The following is a 22127-nucleotide window of genomic DNA, read 5'->3' on the forward strand; positions in this document are numbered from 1 at the left end:
AAACTGCAATGTGTACATCACCCTGTAAACGTAGATCATGTCGCATTTTTCGCAATCATTGAAAAAAGCCAAGATCACAGACGTTTCGTCACAGGACAACTCACACGGTGCAAATGTCTCTCTGTTAAACCTTCTTTTGATCTCCCACCTACCCACACACTTCTGATAGAAAGGAATCAACAACCGACTCTATAATGGAACCATCACATTTTTACACCCCTCCCCGCCGTCCCCCCTCCCCCGCTATAAACTGCAGTGTGAGTAGTTCTCATAATTTTGCCCTCTCCCAACAGCTACCTACCGAAATGTCATAAAGGGAAGACAGGTAGTGTTGGTCCCGCCTGCGATGGAATAAACAAAGCGAATCCTCAGTTCCCTCGGTCAGGGATCAGTAAATCCCCGAGTGTGGACGGATCGGCTTCCTGCTGTTGCAAGCAGTAGCCCGGGGACAGTTCCGAGATGCGGGAAGCTCGCACCTCCCGAGCCTTTGCTGATGATTCGGAGCCGGGTTGAAAGTGCGGCGTGTCCAATAACACCTCCAACTACACCGGTTTCCCCCGGGACATGCACAGGAAGTCGATGCATTCAATTAGCTGAAGGGAATTATTAATTCTTTCAAAAGCGATTTGCTACAGTTCAATTGTTGAACAACCGAGTAAGTTCTCAGTATCATTTAAGTGGCTAACTGCCTTTGTGATAGATAGATAGATAGATAGATAGATAGATAGATAGATAGATAGATAGATAGATAGATAGATAGATAGATAGATAGATAGATAGATAGATAGATAGATAGATAGATAGATACTTTATTCATCCCCATGGGGAAATTCAACCTTTTTTTTTCCAATGTCCCATACACTTATTGTAGCAAAAACTAATTACATACAATACTTGACTCAGTAAAAATATGATATGCATCTAAATCACTAACTCAAAAAGCATTAATAATAGCTTTAAAAAAAGTTCTTAAGTCCTGGTGGTTGAATTGTAAACCCTAATGGCATTGGGGAGTATTGACCTCTTCATCCTGTCTGAGGAGCATTGCATCGATAGTAACCTGTCGCTGAAACTGCTTCTCTGTCTCGGGATGGTGCTATGTAGAGGATGTTCAGGGTTTTCCATAATTGACCGTAGCCTACTCAGCGCCTTTCGCTCAGCTACCGATGTTAAACTCTCCAGTACTTTGCCCACGACAGAGCCCGCCTTCCTTACCAGCTTATTAAGACGTGAGGCGTCCCTCTTCTTAATGCTTCCTCCCCAGCACGCCACCATAAAGAAGAGGCCGCTCTCCACAACTGACCTTTAGAACATCTTCAGCATCTCACTACAGACATTGAATTACGCCAACCTTCTAAGGAAGTACAGTCGACTCTGTGCCTTCCTGCACAAGGCATCTGTGTTGGCAGTCCAGTCTAGCTTCTCGTCTAACTGTACTCCCAGATACTTGAAGGTCTTAACCTGCTCCACACATTCTCCATTAATGATCACTGGCACAACTGACCCCATCTAGGTGAGAGAGTGATTTGTGCAGCAAATACGTGATAGCATCCTCCACTCCCACCTTCTCCTTATACGCAAACTGAAGCGGATCCCGGGCGTGCCTGGTTTGTGGCCTCAGATTCTGTATTATCAGCCGCTCCATGGTCTTCATCACGTGCGACGTCAAGGCAACAGGTCTGAAGTCATTCAACTCCTTTGGTTGTGGTTTCTTCGGTACCGGGACAATACAGGATGTTTTCCACTGTCTGGGTACTCTTCTCTGATCTAGGCTCATGTTGAAGATGCGCTGTAGTGGTTCTCCCAGCACAGTCGCACAGGCCCTCAGTAATCGTGGGGAAACTCCATCCGGTCCAGCCGCCTTGCTGGTACAGATCTTCCTCAGTTTACCTTCCACCTGTGCAGCCGTTTATATTTCATTTATTTCAATATTTCATTATATTTATATGTTTATATTTCTGTAAAAAGAGCTTCTTACCGTGTACCGCGGCTTCAGGTTCTGTTACCACCCTGTCCCAGTAGCTGTGTTACGGGTTCTGTAAGTAATGAACACACCCTGGTTAATGTTCAGTCAGCTCCTGGTGATAATCATTAACTAAACCCACAGCGTTACCAGCGGGTCTCGCCGCGTCCTGTTCCTTAGCACAGGGTACGTTCTGTCTCCAACAAACATCACCATGGAGATGAAATGTGATCTCAGTGATTTTGAGAGTGGAATGTTTGTCGGTGCCGGAGGGTGCAGTTTGAATATCGCAGGAACTGCTGAACTCCTGGGATTGTCCCGTTCAACAGTCTCAGTTTTGCGGAGAATGGCGCGGAAGGAGATCAGTGTGCGGCGGTTCTGAGAGCGAAAACTCCTTGTTAATGAGAGAGATCGAATGAGAAAAGCGAGATTAGTTCAATCTGCCGGGAAGTCGACAGTAACTCAAATAACCACGCTGCAAATGCATTGTGCAGAGAGGCGTCATTGGACGTGTAGCATGTCGAACATTGAAACGGACGGGCTACAGATGTAGAAAACCACGGATATACAATCAGTGGCCGCAGTATTAGGTACGGGACGTGCACAGTACAGTGCCCATTGATATGTGTTTCTGTCAGCCAGAAGTTGCTGATGGGAGATTTAATTACATTGGCATCCCGCATTCACTGTGACCAACGCAGATCTGACTGTGATCTCGGCTCATCAATCCTGCCTCTCACCTGTAACATCTCACTCAATTGTGTATCAAGGGCCACTACACTGCAGGATTACAATATTAACTGAAAAACTCTCCTTCTCCTGAATACTGAGGACAGACATTCCCATGACACAACTAGACCCACAGAGAGAGAGAGAGAAAACATCTCAACTGTCTTCAACTGGCGGTGCCTGGTTTCAGATCCTCACACACCAGGAACTATTTTGTCCACGTCCCTGTCAATCTCCGCGGCATACTTTATGTCTCATCGAAGTTCCCACTCAATTTACCAAATTACCGCGGATGCAATCAAGTACATTGTTATAAAAAAAACTGTAATGTGTAGAAGCAGGTCTCCCCTGTTTTAGATAATACCGCACGTGAAGATCACACCAGATTCCTCATAGAAAAACTCATGGGGGCAGATATCTGTCTGCTGAACCTTCTTTTGGTTTCCCACCTACCCACTCACATCTGACAGAAGGGAAACAACACCGCAGGCGGTGATCCACAAGAGGTCTCACCAACCGACTATATAATGGAACCATCAACTCCTTACACCGCCTTCCCCCACGACCACTCCCCGCCCCGGCTGTAATCTCCAATGTGGGTGGTTCCATGCTTTTGACCACCAACCGAAATGCCGTCTAGGATGGACAGATAGTGTCGATCCCGCCAGTGAAGGAATAAGCAAAGCGAATCCTCAATTCCCCCAGTCAGGGATCAGTAAATCCCCGAGTGTGGACGGATCGGCTTCCTGCTGTTGCAAGCAGTAGCCCGGGGACAGTTCCGAGATGCGGGAAGCTCGCACCTCCCGAGCCTTTGCTGATGATTCAGAGCTGGGTTGAAAGTGCGGCGTTTCCGATAACACCTCCAACTACACCGGTCTCCCCCGGGACGTGCACAGGAAGTCGATGCATTCAATTAGATGAAGGGAATTATTAATTCATTTAAAAGTGATTCGCTACGGTTCTAATGTCGAGCAACACAATACGTTATTAATCTCATTCAATTGTTCATAAAAGTGGCTAACAGCCTTTGTGATGTTCATATTTCAGTATATAGAGCTTCTTACCTTGTACAGCGGCTCCAGGTTCTCACCGGCTCAGGACGGGTCTGACAGCGGGAGGAGGCGGGAGTGGGATCAATGTAGCAACCCTAAAGAGGAAAACAAACAGGCTGCGTTAACCTTTCTGTCCGGATTTCTGTGTAGATCTCTCCTTTTTCTTTCATCGCAACCAGTGGGGCGGAGTTTCTCTGTTTAACTCAGCCAGTCCCAGGATGCGGATTTGATCCAATCCGGGTTCTGGGAGGGTCTGAACTCCGCCCCGTGTGTAAACAGGACTGCCCGGCGTAGGTACAGTTTCAGTTCAAACGTCCCTTACCTGTTCAGGTACAGGGAGCCGCCTTTATTCTGAAATTAAAACAAGCACGTTCGGCTATATATATTCAAACTCAAATGGAATAAATCTGTTCAAAACTAGTCAGGAAGGAAAAGTTAAACTCCAGAAGTTTCGATCAAACAGAAACACTCAAGGGGATGTTGGGCCTCCTAATGAGTATTAAGACTATAAGACCATTAGACATAGGAGTAGAATTAGGCCTTTTGGTCCATCAAGTCTGCTCCGCCATTTACTCATAGCGATTGAGAGGGAGAGTTCAGATTGCTCACAATCAACACAAGAACAATCGATGCATTCGTCTGAAATAAGGAACTCTGAAAAGGGAACAGATGTTTACAGTACAGATCCCGCAACCTTGCTTTGAAACAGGTGTCATTGTTCTAGAGCTGATCTTAATCTTTACCTAGCCTGTGGAAAATGTAAATCATGCCAGCAGGAAGCAGTTGGAACACAAAAAGCACCACAGCCAGAAGTGGCTTAAAAAAACAAATATCTCCTTGAACGCTGATCCAATGCACAGACAACTGGTTGTCTGAAATTGAAGATCCGAAATAAATATCTAAAGCGGAATTATTCTCACCTTAATTCCGCAAGAATACTGTGTGTCGTTTCTTACAAATAGCCCCGCCCGCCGCCCCACACGGATCTCTCGTAACCATGGCAACACACAGGGTGCTGGAGGAACTCAGCAGCTCAGGCAGCATCTATGGATGGGTGTAAACAGTCGACGTTACGGACCGAGTCCCTTCATCAGGATTGGACTGGAAAGGGGAAGAGGCCAGATGATTGACTGATTTGGAAGGTGCGGTTTGTTGTTCTATGAGACTCGGTGCTCAGGGTCTGCGAGCAAGCAGCTGCCTGTCCGTCACATTCCTCAGAACAGGGAGCGGCCGTTCCGCTGAAATCAAATCCAAACCGGTTCGACAAAGCACTGTCACTCAAATGTGAAGAAAGTTTAACCCTTTCTGCTACAGGGAAGAGCGATAGAACCAATGACGCGATGTAAAGTAAATTAGCTGGGGTCTCGAAGGTCGACTCTACTCGTTTCCATAGACGCTGCCTGGCCTGCAGAGTTCCTCCAGCATTTTGTGTGTGTTGCTCGGATTTCCATCATTTACTGAATTTCTCTTGTTTGAGAGAGATCGGTGACGGGTCACTGCCCCGTGGGATATTTAACATGTCACTACCGGGGTGAAAGATGCCTTCTGCTCGCACTCAGTCGGGGCTGGTGTTGCTGTTCAGTGAGACTCACAGCGCGATTTTCCGTGTGCAAGCTGCTGCCTGTCCGCAGGGCGGATTCTCTGCTGAAACCAAACAGACCAGTTCGACACTTCACTTAAACTGCACCAAGTTGGCTTGATATTGTATTTAATCACTTCTGTTACAGAAAATACAGCAATAAACACCCGATGGTAGGGCAAAGAAAGTTCCCCAGTGTCTGCAATCTGAATAACTACTTGTTACCAGAGTTTGTGAGATTCCAGCATTTAATTTTACCCTAAACTCCCATCATTTGTAGTTTTAATATCATATTTTGCGATTTAATTAAATAAATTGCTCTGTGGCATTATCCACTGCGACGTCCCGAACAGTAAAGCAGTAAAATTTCACGGTTGCTCTGTTATTCTGTGCCTGGTTTTGTGTGTGTGTGTGTGTGTGTGTGTGTGTGTGTGTGTGTGAGAGAGAGAGAGAGAGAGAGAGAGAGAGAGAGAGAGAGAGAGAGAGAGAGAGAGAGAGAGAGAGAGAGAGAGAGGAGAGAGAGGGGGAGAGGGAGGGAGGGAGGTAGGGAGTGAGGGAGGGAGGGAGAGAGAGAGAGAGAGAGAGAGAGAGAGAGAGAGAGAGAGAGAGAGAGAGAGAGAGAGAGAGAGAGAGAGACTCTGTTGTTAACTGCTTTCAGTTCCTCCCAAAACAGGAACTATTTTGTCGACGTCTCGGTCAAGACGCCGCAGGATACTTTATTTCTCATCAAATATCCCACTGATTTTACCATACTATTACGGATGCAATCGAGTACATTGTTATTAAAAAAAAAGAACTGCAATGTATATACCACCCTGTAAACTTAGATCATGTCAAATTCTTCTGAATAACTGAAAAAAAGTCAAGATGACAGACGTTTCCTCACAGGACAACTCACACAGTACAGATATCATTGTGTTACACATTCTTTTGATCTCACAGCTATCCACACACTTCTGACAGAAGGGAAACAACACTGCAGGCGGTGATCCACAACAGGTCTCACCAACCGACTAGATAATGGAACCATCACCTCTTTGCACCCCTTCCCTCCGAACCCCTCCCCCGCTATAAACTGCAGTGTGAGTAGTTCTCATAATTTCGCCCTCTCCCAGCAGCTACCTACCGAAATGTCGTAAAAGGCAGACAGATAGTGTCGACCCCGCCTGCAATGGAATAAGCAAAGCGAATCCTCAGTTCCCTCGGTCGGGGATCGGTAAATCCCCGAGTGTGGACGGATCGGCCTCCCGCTGTTGCAAGCAGTAGCCCGGGGACAGTTCCGAGATGCGGGAAGTTCGCACCTCCCGAGCCTTTGATGATGATTCGGAGCTGGGTTGAAATTGCGGCGATTCCGATAACACCTCCAACTACACCGGTCTCCCCCGGGACGTGCACAGGAAGTCGATGCATTCAATTATCTGAAGGGAATTATTAATTCTTTCAACAGCTATTCGCTACAGTTCAATTGCTGAACAACTTAATAAGTTCTCAGTCTCATTTCAGAGGCCGACTGCCTTTGCAATGTTTATATTTCAGTAACAAGAGCTTCTTACCTTACAACAGGAACTATTTTGTCCACGTCCCTGTCAATCTCCGCGGCATACTTTATGTCTCATCGAAGTTCCCACTCAATTTACCAAATTACCGCGGATGCAATCAAGTGCATTGTTATTACAAAACTGTAATGTATACAAGCAGGTCACCCATGTTTATTGTAACGCCACAGGTGAAGATCACAACAGATTCTTCATAGAAAAACTCACGGGGACAGATATCTGTCTGCTGAACCTTCTTTTGATCTCCCACCTACCCACTAACATCTGACAGAAGGGAAACAACACTGCAGACCGTGAACCACAACAGGTCTCACCAACCGTCTATATAATGGAACCATCAACTCCTTACACCACCTTCCCCCACGACCACCCCGCGCCCCGGCTAGTAATCTGCAATGTGGGTGGTTCCATACTTTTGACCACAAACCGCGATGCCGTCTAGGATGGACAGATAGTCTCGGTCGCGCCAGTGAGGGAATAAACAAAGCGAATCCTCAGTTCCCTCGGTCGGGGATCGGTAAAGCTCCGAGTGTGGACGGACCGGCCTCCTGCTGTTGCAAGCAGTAGCCCGGGGACCGTTCCGAGATGCGGGAAGCTCGCACCCCACGAGCACTTGCTGTTGATTCGGAGCCGGGTTGAAAGTGCGGCGATTCCAATAACACCCCCAACTGCACCGGCTTCCCGCGGGACATGCACAGGAAGTCGATGCAATCAATTAGCTGAAGGGAATTATTGATTCACTTAAAAGCGATTCGCCACAGTTCTGATATCGATCAGCACAATACGTTATCAATCCCATTCGTGTTCATAAAACTGGGTGACTGCCTTTGTGATGTTTATGTATCAGTATATAGAGCTTCTTACCGTGTACATCGGCTCCAGGTTCTGTTACGACCCTGTCCCAGTAATGTTGTGTTACGGGTTCTGTAAGTAATGAATACACCCTGGTTCATGTTCAGTCAGCTCCTGGTGATAATCTTTAACTAAACTCACATCTTTATCAGCGGGTCTCTCCGTATCCTGTACAGGGTACGTTCTGTTTCCAACAAACATCACCATGGAGGTGAAATGTGATCTGGATGACTTTGAGAGTGGAATGTTTGTTGGTGCCAGACGGTTCAGTTTGAATATCGCAGGAACTGCAGAACTCCTGGGATTGTCAAGTTCAACAGTATCAGTTTTTCGGAGAATGGTGCTGGGAAAAATTCAGGCAGCGGCAATTATGAGAGAGAAAAATCGTCTTAGTAATGAGAGAGATCGGTGGAGAAAGGCGGGACTGATTCAATCTGCCAGGAAGACGACAGTAACTCAAATAATCACGAACTACTGCACTGTGCAGAGAGGCATCACTGGACGCGTAACGTGTCGAACATTGAATTGGACGGGCTACGGCAGTAGAAGACCACGGATATACAATCAGTGGCCGCATTGTCAGGTACAGGAGGAGCACAATACAGTGCCTATAGAGATTTGTTATCAACAGCCAATGAGATTTAATTCAGCAAGTTTTATTTTAAATATCACTGACTGATACTTGCTGTCTTTACTAAAATAGCACACTCACTCCTGCAGAAAAATCAGGCGGATCCGCAAAGCCACACAGCTTGAAAAACAGTAATGAAATGGTAGAAACACTAGAATTCCTGCCGTCACAAGGGGGCGTATTAACGCATCGTAACGTTGCCCACTCAGTACAGTCTCTGTGTTTACTCTATGCTGAGCTCCTGATTCTGTTACCAGCGAATCCGAGCACCGGAATTCTGTGGACCCAAACAGTAAGTGAACACACTCTGGCCAATATTTAGTTGAGAACACACACATAAACCTGGACGTCACACTCATCAGCACGTAACTCCACATCCTGCTCCACCGCGCAATAACTAAACGACACAAAAACTCCTTCGAGCCAATGGTTCTGATGTGCTGTTCGATCCAGGCTTAATTTTGCACCTCAGTAGACGGTGACAAAGATTACATACTGTATCTCACGACAAATCGATCTGCTCCAGGGAGCAACCGCGACCCGAATCCTGGCTCAGATCGGGTCGTGTCATCGCATTAAATTATTGTTTACTTTGGATCCAATTTACTGTCAGACTATAAACTTCAGTGACAGCTGAGGGCAGAAATCGCTGTGGGCTTATAGGAAAGACACAGTAGCAGGACGGGCCATGTGAACTCTGGTGAAAAGTTATGATTTTGGAATCATTTTTTCTTTTGAACACAGGACATTCCCTTTCACAAGATTTAACTATGCCCCGGCAGCCTGGAGCAGCACTGATCTCAGACTCAACAACTTTATAAAGCAATCTGAAATATTTGTCCAGAATGGGGCCATTACATAAACGGGCAAGGCAGCAACTGTGTGGAGATAACAAACTGGAGATAACTAGGTCCAAAAGAGTACAGCAAGATAATAATGGATTTCACCTTCAGATTATTGTTCATTTACTGGAAATAAATAATCTTATCAATCAGATGACTTTCATGACTGATGGGTCTATTTACGTTACTCCGGTCGGCGTGTTTCCCCGCTCTCATCTTTACTTTACGAATACCTGAGCTGTTTCTCCTTACATAATGATGAAAACCCCTTTAACATTAAATTCACTGGATGTGTTTTTGTCAGCCAGAGGATGTTGATGGGAGATTTAATTACATTCATATTCCGCATTGACTGTGACCATCGCAGATCTGTCTGTGATCTCAGCGACTCAATCCTGTAACATCTCACTCACGTGTGCATCAAGCGCTATTACACTGCAGGATTACAAAGACTCTGTTTTTCCTGAATGTGGAGGACGATCATTCAAATGAAGTACTAGACTCTAGGCGAGGGAAAAAATGCATTTCATCAGTCTTCAACTGTTGTTGATCATTTTGAGTCCCCACCCCTCCCCAACCCCCACCGGTACAGAAACCATTTTTTTCTGCATCCCTGCAAAGACTCCATGGGTTCTTTATGCTGCATCAACATATATAGAACCTGTCCTGTATACAGTCTGTCGTGTATACAATCTGTCATATATACAATCTGTCATTTACAAAATATGCCATGTACTGTATACAACCTGTCATGTATAAAATCTGTTATGTACAAAGTGTGTTATGTATGCTATCCTTCATGGACACAATCTGCCTTGTACACAATCCGTCAAGTATACAATCCGTCATGTATACAATCTGCCGTGCGTATAATCTGCCGCATATACAATATGTCATGTCTACAATCCAGTCTCCTCTCATTCATCTAACACCACGTTCTGTAACTATTTCTAACAGGAAAAGTTCTAAATGTATGAAAACAAGCCATGATCACAGAGGCTGCCTCACAGGACAACCCACGTGGTCCAGTATCTATCACCTAAACCTTCTTTGAACTGCAACCTACCCTGTTATTTGCTATTATACCCGTCAAAACAGACAGTGCCGGCCCTATGCTTGAGAAGGGAAAGCTCAGGCAAGTCAGGAAATTGGAGCTCAATGCACTTTCCTCAATGGCAGCTAAATTGCGGGAAAATGTTTGTAAGGGATAGAATTTACTCGCTTCTGAAGAAAAGCAATAATTGGCACGAAGGGAGAGAGAAAATAAGCAGAGCGAGTCAGACTTAGAGAAACAAACATACATACACAGTCATACAGAGACATACAGACAGAAACCTACAGAGACGGAGAGAGACACGGAGGGAGAGAGAGAGAGAGAGAGAGAGAGAGAGAGAGAGAGAGAGAGAGAGAGAGAGAGAGAGAGAGAGAGAGAGAGAGAGAAAGGGAGATACACAAAGAGATGGAGATACAGAGAGAGAGAGATACACAGAGAGAGGGAGATAAACAGAGAGTGAGATACAGAAAGAGAGAGAGATACATAGTGAGGAGGTACACAGAGAGAGATACAGAGAGATACACAGAGTGAGGGAGACAAAGAGAATGAGAAATATATAGACAGAGAGATACAGAGAGAGGGAGATACAGAGATACAGAGAGATAGAGAGATATACAGAGGGAGACAGAGAGAGAGATACACCCACACACACACAGATACACAGAGAAAGGGAGATACAGAGAGAGACACAGCGAGAGAGACACACAGAGAAAAGGAGATACAGAGAGAGACAGAGAGAGAGAGAGACAGATACACAGAGTGCGGTAGGTGGGACTAGCTGAGTGTAAGCGTTCGGCACGGACTAGAAGGGCCAAGATGGCCTGTTTCTGTGCTGTAATTGTTATATGATTATATGGCTATAAAAGCTGATTCAAGCAATTGATTCTATTGTGCTGTTCGGTCCAGGCTTCCTATTGTGCCTCAGTGCCCGGTGACACAGATTATATCCAGTATCTGTCCACAATTCATTCTGCTCCAGGGAGCAACCGCGACCCGCATCCCGACTCCGTTCAGTTGGTGTCAACACACTAATTCATTTCAACACGCTCAGAATGCTGGGGGACCTCAGTAGGTCAGGCGACATCTATGGAAAACAGGACAGTCGACGTTTTGGGCAGAGACCCTTCGGCAGCACCACTTTGTGGAACACCGACACTTTGACCGCCAGAAAAAAAGCGGAATCTCCCAGTGGCCAGCCATTTTAATTCCACTTTCCATTCCCATTCCAACATGTCAATTCCTGGTCTCCGCACTGCTGTGCTGAAGCGACACTGAGACTGGAGGAGCAACACCTCATATTACGTCTGGGTCGCCTAAAACCTGATAGCATGAACATCGATTTCTCAGACTTCAGGTAATACCGCCCCCCTTCACCATTCCCCATTCCTCTCTCTCTCTCTCTCTCTGGCCTTATCTACTTGCCTGCCCATCGTCTCCTTCGGGTGCTCTTCCCTGCTTTTCTTTTTCCAGGCCTTCTGTCCTCTCCTATCAGATTCCCACTTCGCCAGCCCTGTATCTCATTCACCAATCAATTTCCCAGCACTTTACTTCATCGCACCCCCTCCCGGTTTCACATATCATTTTCCGCGTCTTCCTCTACTCCCCTCCCCCTCCTTCTAGCTCTGAACCATCACCTTTTTTCTTTCTCCAGTCCTGATGAAGAGTCTTGGCCAGAAACTTCGACTGTACTCTTTTCCGTAGATGCTGCTTGGCCTACTGAGTTCCTCCAGCGTTTTGTGTCTGTTGCTTGCATTTCCAGCATTTGCAGATTTTCTCTTGTTTGGCATTAATTTATTGTATGCATGGGGATCAATTTATTTTCAGACTATAAACCGTAGCGACAGCTGGAGGCAAAGACCATTGTGGGTTTATTGGAAAAACACAGCAGCAGAACGGGCACTGTCAACTCCGGTGAAAAGTTATGATTTTGGAATAATATTTTCTTTTGAACATTGGATCTTCAATTTCACCAGATTTAACAGTGTTCCCATTGCCTGGATCTCCACTGATCTCAGAGTTAGGTCTTTTATAAAGCAAACTTCATTATTTGTCCACTATGGGGCCATTCCAATAACGGGCAAGGCAGCAGCTGTGTCGACATTACAATCTGGAGATAACCACGCCCTAAAGAGTACAACAAGATAAGAATGTATTTCACCTTCAAATTAGTGTTCACTTACTGGAAATAAGTAAACTGATCAATGAGATAAAATTCTGACTAATGGGTCTGTTTACTTTCCTCCCGTTGATGTGTTTCCCCGCCCTCACCCATACGTTACAAATACTTGAGTGGATTCCCTTTACTGTGTGATGAAAATCCCTTTAACATTGTTTTTTCATTTTAAAATCTGTTTACTAATTATTATTGAAGATTGACAAAAAAGGTTCACCCTGTACACATCAGACTTCCAATATAACTCGGAGTCCTGCCATGTGCAGAAGTTCGCTGATGACACGGCCATAGTAGGGTGTGTCAGGAATGGACAGGAGGAAGAGTATAGGAAACTGATGCAGGAATTTGTGATATGGTGCAACTCAAACTACCTGCGTCTCAATATCACCAAGACCAAGGAGATAGTGGTGGACTTTAGGAGATCTAGGCCTCATATGGAGCCAGTGATCATTAATGGAGAATGTGTGGAGCAGGTTAAGACTTTCAAGTATCTGGGAGTGCAGTTAGACGAGAAGCTAGACTGGACTGCCAACACAGATGCCTTGTGCAGGAAGGCACAGAGTCGACTGTACTTCCTTAGAAGGTTGGCGTCATTCAATGTTTGTAGTGAGATGCTGAAGATGTTCTATAGGTCAGTTGTGGAGAGCACCCTCTTCTTTGTGGTGGCGTGTTGGGGAGGAAGCATTAAGAAGAGGGACGCCTCACGTCTTAATAAGCTGGTAAGGAACGCGGGCTCTGTCGTGGGCACAGAACTGGAGAGTATAACATCGGTAGCAGAACGAAGGGCGCTGAGTAGGTTACGGTCAATCATGGAAAACCCTGAACATCCTCTGCATAGCACCATCCAGAGACAGAGAAGCAGTTTCAGCGACAGGTTGCTATCGATGCAATGCTCCTCAGACAGGATGAAGAGATCAATACTACCCAATGCCATTCGGCTTTAAAATTCAACCGCCAGGATTAAGATATGTTAAAGTGCCGGGGTTAGGACTGAGCTTAACCATATAACCATATAACCATATAACAATCACAGCACGGAAACAGGCCATTCCGGCCCTCCTAGTCGGTGCCGAACTCTTAATCTCACCTAGTCCCACCTACCCGCACTCAGCCCATAACCCTCCACTCCTTTCCTATCCATATACCTATCCAATTTTACCTTAAATGACACAACTGAACTGGCCTCTACTACTTCTACAGGAAGCTCATTCCACACAGCTATCACTCTCTGAGTAAAGAAATACCCCCTCGTGTTTCCCTTAAACTTTTGCCCCCTAACTCTCAAATCATGTCCTCTCGTTTGAATCTCCCCTACTCTCAATGGAAACAGCCTATTCACGTCAACTCTATCTATCCCTCTCAACATTTTAAATACCTCGATCAAATCCCCCCTCAACCTTCTACGCTCCAATGAATAGAGACCTAACTTGTTCAACCTTTCTCTGTAACTTAAGTGCTGAAACCCAGGTAACATCCTAGTAAATCGTCTCTGCACTCTCTCTAATTTATTGATATCTTTCCTATAATTCGGTGACCAGAACTGTACACAATATTACAAATTTGGCCTTACCAAAGCCTTGTACAATTTTAACATTAAATCCCAACTTCTGTACTCAATGCTCTGATTTATAAAGGCCAGCGTTCCAAAAGCCTTCTTCACCACCCTATCTACATGAGACTCCACCTTCAGGGAACTATGCACTGTTATTCCTAGATCTCTCTGTTCCACTGCATTCCTCAATGCCCTACCATTTACCCTGTATGTTCTATTTGGATTATTCCTGCCAAAATGTAGAACCTCACACTTCTCAGCATTAAACTCCATCTGCCAACGTTCAGCCCATTCTTCTAACCGGCATAAATCTCCCTGCAAGCTTTGAAAACCCACCTCATTATCCACAACACCTCCTACCTTAGTATCATCAGCATACTTACTAATCCAATTTACCACCCCATCATCCAGATCATTTATGTATATTACAAACAACATTGGGCCCAAAACAGATCCCTGAGGCACCCCGCTGTCACTGGCCTCCATCCCGTTAAACAATTATCCACCACTACTCTCTGGCATCTCCCATCTAGCCACTGTTGAATCCATTTTATTACTCCAGCATTAATACCTAACGACTGAACCTTCTTAACTAACCTTCCATGTGGAACTTTGTCAAAGGCCTTGCTGAAGTCCATATAGACTACATCCACTGCCTTTCCCTCGTCAACATTCCTCGTAACTACTTCAAAAAATTCAATAAGGTTTGTCAAACCTTATTACCATTCAATGTATTTAAGAACTTTTTAAAAGCTATTTATTAATGCTTTTTGAGAGGGTGACTTTATATCATATTTTTACTGAGTTAAGTATTGTACGTAATTAGTTTTGCTACAATAAGTGTATGGGACATTGGAAAAAATGTTGAATTTCCCCATGGGGATGAATAAAGTATCTATCTATCTATCTATCTATCTATCATTAAGTCAATATGTCATAATATGCAATAAGGAATTAAATTAGCAAATAACTGATTAACAAAGCTGAGCAATTTATCAATAATAATAAGAACAGTAAAGTGTTAAGAATATTTTTATAAAGAAAAAGAAGGAAAAAAAAGAACTCCTGCTAACTGAAAAAAAAAACCAAAAAGAAAACCCATTGGGAGCACACCTCGGAGCTATACATCATACAATCTTCCATTAAAAAAAATCCATCAATCCGCCAACTGAAATCCACTTAAAGAAAAATTGTAAGGAAAGCATATTAATTAACTCAAATCAGATAATAGTAGCGTGCGAATGAATCCCACCTTTTCTCAAAATCGAATCGAGGATCAAAAGTTCGACTTCTATTTTTTTTTTCCAAACTAAGACATAGCATCACCTGAGAGAACCATTGTATCAAAGTTGGAGCAGAAGCATCTTTCCATTTCAATAAAATAGCCCTTCTGGACAATATTGTAACGAATGCAGTTACATGTCCATCTGATGGAGGAATACCATGAATATATTGAGGGATTATACCAAATAAAACTGGCAATTTATTAGGTGGTAAATTAATTTTAAAGCTTTAGAAATTGTAGAGAAAATAGATTTCCAAAAATGTTTCAATACAAAACACGACCAAAATATATGTGTCAATGTGGCTGTCTCGGTTTTACAAATGCCACACTGACTATCAGCATTGGGAAACATTTCAGACAGTCTCTCCTTTGTCAAATAGTAAAGATGTACAATTTTAAATTGAATTAAAGAGTGACTGGCACAAATCGAAGAAGAGTTAACCAACTTCAAAATCCGCAACCAATCTTCTGTTATAAAGGTCATGTTAAGATCTCTCTCCCAATCTTGCTTAATCTTAAGTGAAGGGTAATTTTGTTGCTGTAACAATAAATTATACATTTTCCCAATAAAACCCTTCTAAAGGATTCATTTTAAAAATATTATCTAACAGGTCAGAATCTTCTATATATGGAAAATTACTTTAGTATTTTTGTAAGAAGTGACTGACCTGAAGATATTGCAAGAAATGTGAATATGATAGAGAGTATTTAGTTTCTAATTTCTGAAAAGACATCAGTCAGCCATCTTGGAACAAATCCGTGGAGGAACAAACCCCTTTGTTCCTCCAAAAAAAAAGTAGGATCTCTTAATGAAGGTTTAATTAAATAATTTCAATAAATTAAACTAAAAAGTTTAACTTTTTTAAGATTAAAAAATTACGAAACTGGAACCAAATTTGTAATGACTGCTTAATCACAGGATATAAATTTAAATTAGTAATCTTGGCCAGTTGTACAGACAAAGAATCTCCTAATAATGAGGTTAAATGAAACTGTTTCACAGCATTCAATTCTAAATCAGCCCAAGGTTCATCTTTATCAGCCCCATATAACCAAAAGCACATATAACGTATATTAACAGCCCAATAATATATTCTTAAATAAGGCAAAGCAAGACCTCCATCTTTTTTTAAATTTTTGAAAGTGATATTTAGCAATTCTTCGCTTTTGCATTATTCCAAACAAAAGTTGAAATAATGGAATCAACTTGACCGTAGAACTTCTTAGTTAGAAAAGGGATATTTTGAAATACATATAAACATTTTGGTAAAATCATCATTTTAACTGCATAAATTCAACCGACTACCGAAAGTGTAAGTGGATTCCATGTACAAAATAATTGCTTCTTAAAAACCACTAAAGGAACCAAATTAGCTTTATAAAGATAATTATAATTTTAGTGATAATAATACCTAAATATTTAAATGTCCGTAACTCTAAAAGGAATGTCATCATATATAGGAGCAGAATCATTTAGAGGAAATAATTCACTTTTATGAAGGTTTAGTTTATATCTTGAAAACTTTCCAGAATCATTGAATAGTTTCATAAGCTAAGAATGGATTCTTCAAGATTCGAAATATAAACTAAAAGATCGTCAGCAGAAAGAGAGATCTTATGAAGTCCCATTTATAAAAATTCCATGAATATCTTTAGCTTTACGAAGTTTAATAGCCAAGGGTTCCAGCACCAAATTAGATAACAAAGGATTTAACGGACATCCTTGTCTCGTACCCAATGAAAGCCGAAAAAAGGAGATCTGCAAATGTTAGTAATAACAGTAGCAATGGGGCTTTTATATATCATTCTAATCCACTTATTAAAATTAATACCAAAGCCGAATTTCTCTAAAACATTCAATAAGTATCTCCATTCAACTCTATCGAATACCTTTTCAGCAGCAAGAGACACGACACATTGGGAAACCTTAAAGAAGGATGAATCTATAACATTTAACATTCTTCGGACATTAGAAAAGGAATAACGGCCCTTTATTAAACCTAAACACGAGGAAATCTGCGGATGCTGGAAATTTAGGCCTTATAAAACCTATCTGATCTTGAGAAATAATTTTAGCTAAATAATTTTCCAACCGATTAACCATTATTTTTGAGAGAATTATACCATCCACATTTAATAATGAACTCGGTCTATATGAAGCACAGTCAGTATAATCTTTATCTTTCTTATGAATTAATGAAATAAAAGCTTTATAAAATGTGGGAGGTAACTCTCCTATCAAAAAAGAATCTTTCTATGTTTCCAACATATGTGAAGAGAGCAATTTTTCAAATTTTTATAAAATCCTACAGAATACCCATCCAGTCCAGGAGCTTAACGAGATTGCAAAGAAAAATTAGCTTTCTAAATTTCCCTTTCAGTAATAGGAGCACCAAGAGTTTGTTGATCCTCAGCAGAAATTTTAGGAAAATCAGTCTTTTGTAAAACGTCATTCATTTTAGAAAAAATCAATTGGAAACTGAGATTTATGAAGTTCAATATAGAAGTCGTGAATTTTTTTATTAATATCTTCATAATTGCATACTAAACTACCATCTTCCTTACAAATATTTAAAATTTCTCTTTTAGCTCCAGATGCTTTTAACTGCGATGCTAATAGATTGTTACTTTTATCTCAAAATACATAATATTGACTTTTCAATTTAAGTAAAGTTCTTTCAATAGGATAAGTTAATAAAAAATTACATTGTAATTGGAGTTCAACTCTTTCTTTCGATAAATCAATGTTAGGAGAGACTGCATAAATATTATCCAAGTCTTTAATTTGTTTGGAAATCTTATCTAACTCTGTTTTTGTCTGTTTCGTAAGCTTAGCTGAATAGGAAATTATCTGACAGCGCAGATATGCTTTAAATGTATCCCATATAAGCAATTTTGAAACATCTCTCGTATTGCTTAAAAGAAAAAAAAATCTTTTATCTGAGTCTCAATAAATTTGACAAAGTCCGGACTTCGTAATAAATTTTCTGGAAAACGCCAACGCAAATTTGCAATAACGGCATCATTTAATTCAAAAGCTAAACTTAAAGGCGCATGATCCGAAAGAACTATAGCATCATATTCACATTTCTGGACTTTGGACTAAAATCGGGGATCAACTATGAAGTAATCGATTCTCGAATATTTTTTGTGAACGTGAGAAAAAAAAGAATAATCACGATTATTAGAATATAAATGTCTCCAAATTTCAACCAGGCCAAAATCAATTAGAAAAATATTAATAAGTGATGCAGAACAACTCGGAAGCCGCTGATTAGTTGAACTCTTGACAATCAAAAGGTTTAAACAAAAGTTAAAATCACCACCCATTAACAACATATATTCATTTAAGTCCGACAATAAAATAAATACATTTTTCTTTTTAAAAGAAGGATCACCCACATTAGGTCCATATAGGTTAACCAGAACAATTTTTCTATTGCAAATTGTTCCTTTAACAATTAAAAATCTACCATTAATATCTGACACAATCTCTTCTTGAATGAATAAAGTATTAGACTGAATAAAAATAGATACTTGCTTTGTTTTATTTTGACACGTAGCGTGAAATTGAAGGCCCTTCCACATTTTAAAAATCTATTTTGATCGCCCGTTATGATATGCGTATCTTGAAAAAAAATTGTATCGGCTTAATGATTTTAAAAGTCTTTTTTCGCTTAATAGGATGATTCCAACCACATACATTCCAACTTACAACATTTATCTGTTTAATTGTCATAAAAATTATTCTATTTAACACGTAAATGGAAGCATAACAGCACAGGTAAATCAAAACTGGCGCTGCTAAGTACAACCATACACAAAATGTGCATGTTCTGGAACTCCGTAATGGGAAAAAAATCCCCCCCCCAAAAAACTAAAATTAATCTTACATTTAATCGTGTAAATCAAAACTAACCCCAATCCTCCCACCACCCCAAAAGCAAGAAAATCGGCAAAAAAAGCCGAAATGCATCTCCATAGAGCAAAAACGGAATAGTCTCCGCGAGCTGCCCATTTTATAATAGTGGCTTTAAAAAGTTGTCCTTAATTTCTCCCGCCAGTTACAAAAAAAGACAAGATACGGCCCTAAAATAGAGGAGCCCTGCAAAGGGAAAAATATTTTGCTAAATATAAAAAAACCTAACACAACAAACCAGCCCAACACTTTATCAAGTCATGTTAACTGATTCTTCTGCCCACTTACAGGCCTTACTTCTAACTGATATATATATTTCCCAGCTGAAATGGTTAATACAAGTGATCAGAAGAAAGTACAGGGATCTCAGCGATTTTTTTCCCCTAGACCAGTGGGTCCGTGGAAAGATCTGCCGTGGGTAGTCAGAGAGGCAGACACAACAGGGACATTAAAAAAAAACTCCCAACTAGGCTCATCCTTTAACATTAAATTCACTTGATATATTATTGCCAGCTAGAGGAGGCTGATGGGAGATTTAATAAAGTTCACATCATGAATTTACTGTGACCGATCTAGGTCTGTCTGTGATCTCAGCGCCTTAATCCTGCCTCTCACCAGTAACATCTCGCTCACTTGTCCTTCAAGGAACATTACACTGCAGAGATTACAGAACTAATTGTAATAATCTGCTTTCAACTGTCTTCTGCTGCTTTCAGTTCCTCCCACAACAGGAACTATTTTGTCCACGTCCCTATCAAGACGCCGCAGGATACTTTATGTCTCATCAAATATCCCACTGATTTTACCGAACTACTACGGATAAAATCGAGTACATTGTTATTAAAAAAAACTGCAATGTATCCACTGCCCTGTAAACTTAGGCCATGTCAAATTCTTCTCAATCACTGAAAAAAAGCCAATATCACAGACGATTCTTCACAGGACAATTCACAACGCGCAGATCTCTCTCTGTTAAACCTGTTAAAGATCTCTCAACTACCCACAAAATTCAGACACACTGTAATCAACACAAGACGGTGATCCACAACAGGTCTCACCAATGACTGTATAATGGAACCATCACATCTTTACACGCCCCCCACCGCTATAAAATGCAGTGGGGAGTTATATGCGAGGCAGGGTTTGAGGGTCGGCAACACATTGTGGGCCGAAGGGCCTGTAATGTGCTGTACTATTCTATGTTCTATAAGCAGTGTGCAGAAATACATCACTGATCACGTAACATTTTGATCTTTGATGTGAACAGGCTACGGCAGCAGAAGACTATAAGTCCTTAAGAAATAGGATGATAATTAGGCCATCTGGCCCATCGGGTCTGCTCCACAGTTCAATCATGGCTCACCATTTATATTTCTCTCCTCCTCAACCCCAGTTCTCGGCCTTCTCACCGTATACTTTGACGCCCTGTCCAAGACCACGAACGGACACTAAGTTACTACTTTGTTAGGTACAGAAAGTGCGTAATAAAGTGCCGACTGAATGCAGACTTTGATATTTGTATCAACGCCCAGTGACATTTAGTACAGGAAATCCTCTCCCCCTCTGTCTCATTGGAATGGCCTCCTCAATATTCAGCAGAAGCAGATTATTACCATTATTTCTGTAATCTCTGCAGTGTATTGGTCTTTGAAGGACAAGTGAGTGAGATGTTACAGGTGAGACGCAGGATTAAGGCGCTGAGATCACAGACAGACCTAATTCGGTCACCGTAAATTCAGCATGTGTATTTTATTAAATATCCCATCAGCATCCTCCGGCTGACAAAACACATCCAGTGAATTTAACGTTAAAGGTATTTTCATCACACTGTAAAGAGTATCATCTCAGATATTTGTAAAGCATGTGTGATAGCAAGGAAACACACCAACGGGAGTAACGTAAATAGACACATTAGAGACTCACGGGGGCAGAGAGAGGGGGAAAGGGGGAGGGAGGGGGAGAGGGGGAGAGTGGTGTAAAGGGGAGTGGGGGAGAGGGGAGGAGAGGGGAGAGAGGGTGTGGGGGGGAGATAACCTGTAAACTTAGGTCATGACGAATTCTTCTCAATCACTGAAAAAAGCCAAGATCACAGACCTTACCTCACAGGACAACTCACACGGTGCAGACGTCTCTCTGTTAAACCTTCTTTTGATCTCCCACCTACCCACACACTTCTGACAGAAGGGAATCAACACTGCAAGCGGTGATCCACAACAGGTCCCACCAACCGACTATATAATGGAACCATCACATCTTTACACCCCTCTCCCGCTATAAACTGCAATGTGAGTAGTTCTCATAATTTCGCCAGCTCCCAGTAGCTACCTAATGAAATGTCGTCAAGAGTAGACAGATAGTGTCGATCCCTCCAGTGAAGGAATAAGCAAAGCGAATCCTCAGTTCCCTCGGTCGGGGATCGGTAAAGCCCCGAGTGTGGATGGACCGGCCTCCTGCTGTTGCAAGCAGTAGCCCGGGGACAGATCCGAGATGCGGGAAGCTCGCACCTCCCGAGCCTTTGCTGATGATTCGGAGCTGGGTTGAAAATGCAGCTTTTTCTATAACATTTCCAACGACACCAGTTTCCCGCGGGACATGCACAGGAAGTCGGTGCATGCAATTAGCTGAAGGGAATTATTAATTCTTTCAAAAGCGATTCGCTACAGTTGTATGATTGAACAATCCAATACGTTCTCAGTCTCATTTAACTGTTCACAAAAGTGGCTAAATACCTTTGTGATGTTTATATGTCAGTAGATCGAGCTTCTTACCGTGTACAGATTCTGTTACCACCCTGTCCCAGTAAGGCTGTGTTACGGGTTCTGTAAGTAATGGACACACCCTGGTTAATGTTCAGTCAGCTCCTGGTGATAATCATTAACTAAACCAACAGCGTTACCAGCGGGTCTCTCCGTGACCTGTTCCTTAGCACAAGGTACGTTC

At 42.3% G+C, this 22127-nt stretch overlaps 2 long non-coding RNA genes across 4 annotated transcripts in view; both read right to left on the bottom strand.

Moving 5' to 3' along the window:
* Positions 1-22127, bottom strand: part of LOC140721496 (uncharacterized) — a 1502390-nt gene that overhangs the window by 27813 nt on the left and 1452450 nt on the right. The window lies entirely within an intron of this gene.
* On the bottom strand, positions 1950-21997 carry LOC140721563 (uncharacterized). 3 transcript variants are annotated; one of them, XR_012097406.1, is made up of 4 exons: positions 7744-7801; positions 6450-6741; positions 3757-3839; positions 1950-2036 (listed from the first exon to the last, which is right to left on the bottom strand). It is a non-coding gene; the product is annotated as an uncharacterized lncRNA (long non-coding RNA). The 3 variants fall into 3 exon arrangements; XR_012097407.1 differs by lacking the exons at positions 6450-6741; positions 7744-7801 and adding an exon at positions 21956-21997; XR_012097405.1 differs by lacking the exon at positions 6450-6741 and having other exon boundaries at positions 7744-7850.

The sequence above is a fragment of the Hemitrygon akajei genome, unplaced genomic scaffold, assembly GCF_048418815.1.
Source record: "Hemitrygon akajei unplaced genomic scaffold, sHemAka1.3 Scf000057, whole genome shotgun sequence".
Classification (NCBI taxonomy): Eukaryota; Metazoa; Chordata; class Chondrichthyes; order Myliobatiformes; family Dasyatidae; genus Hemitrygon; species Hemitrygon akajei.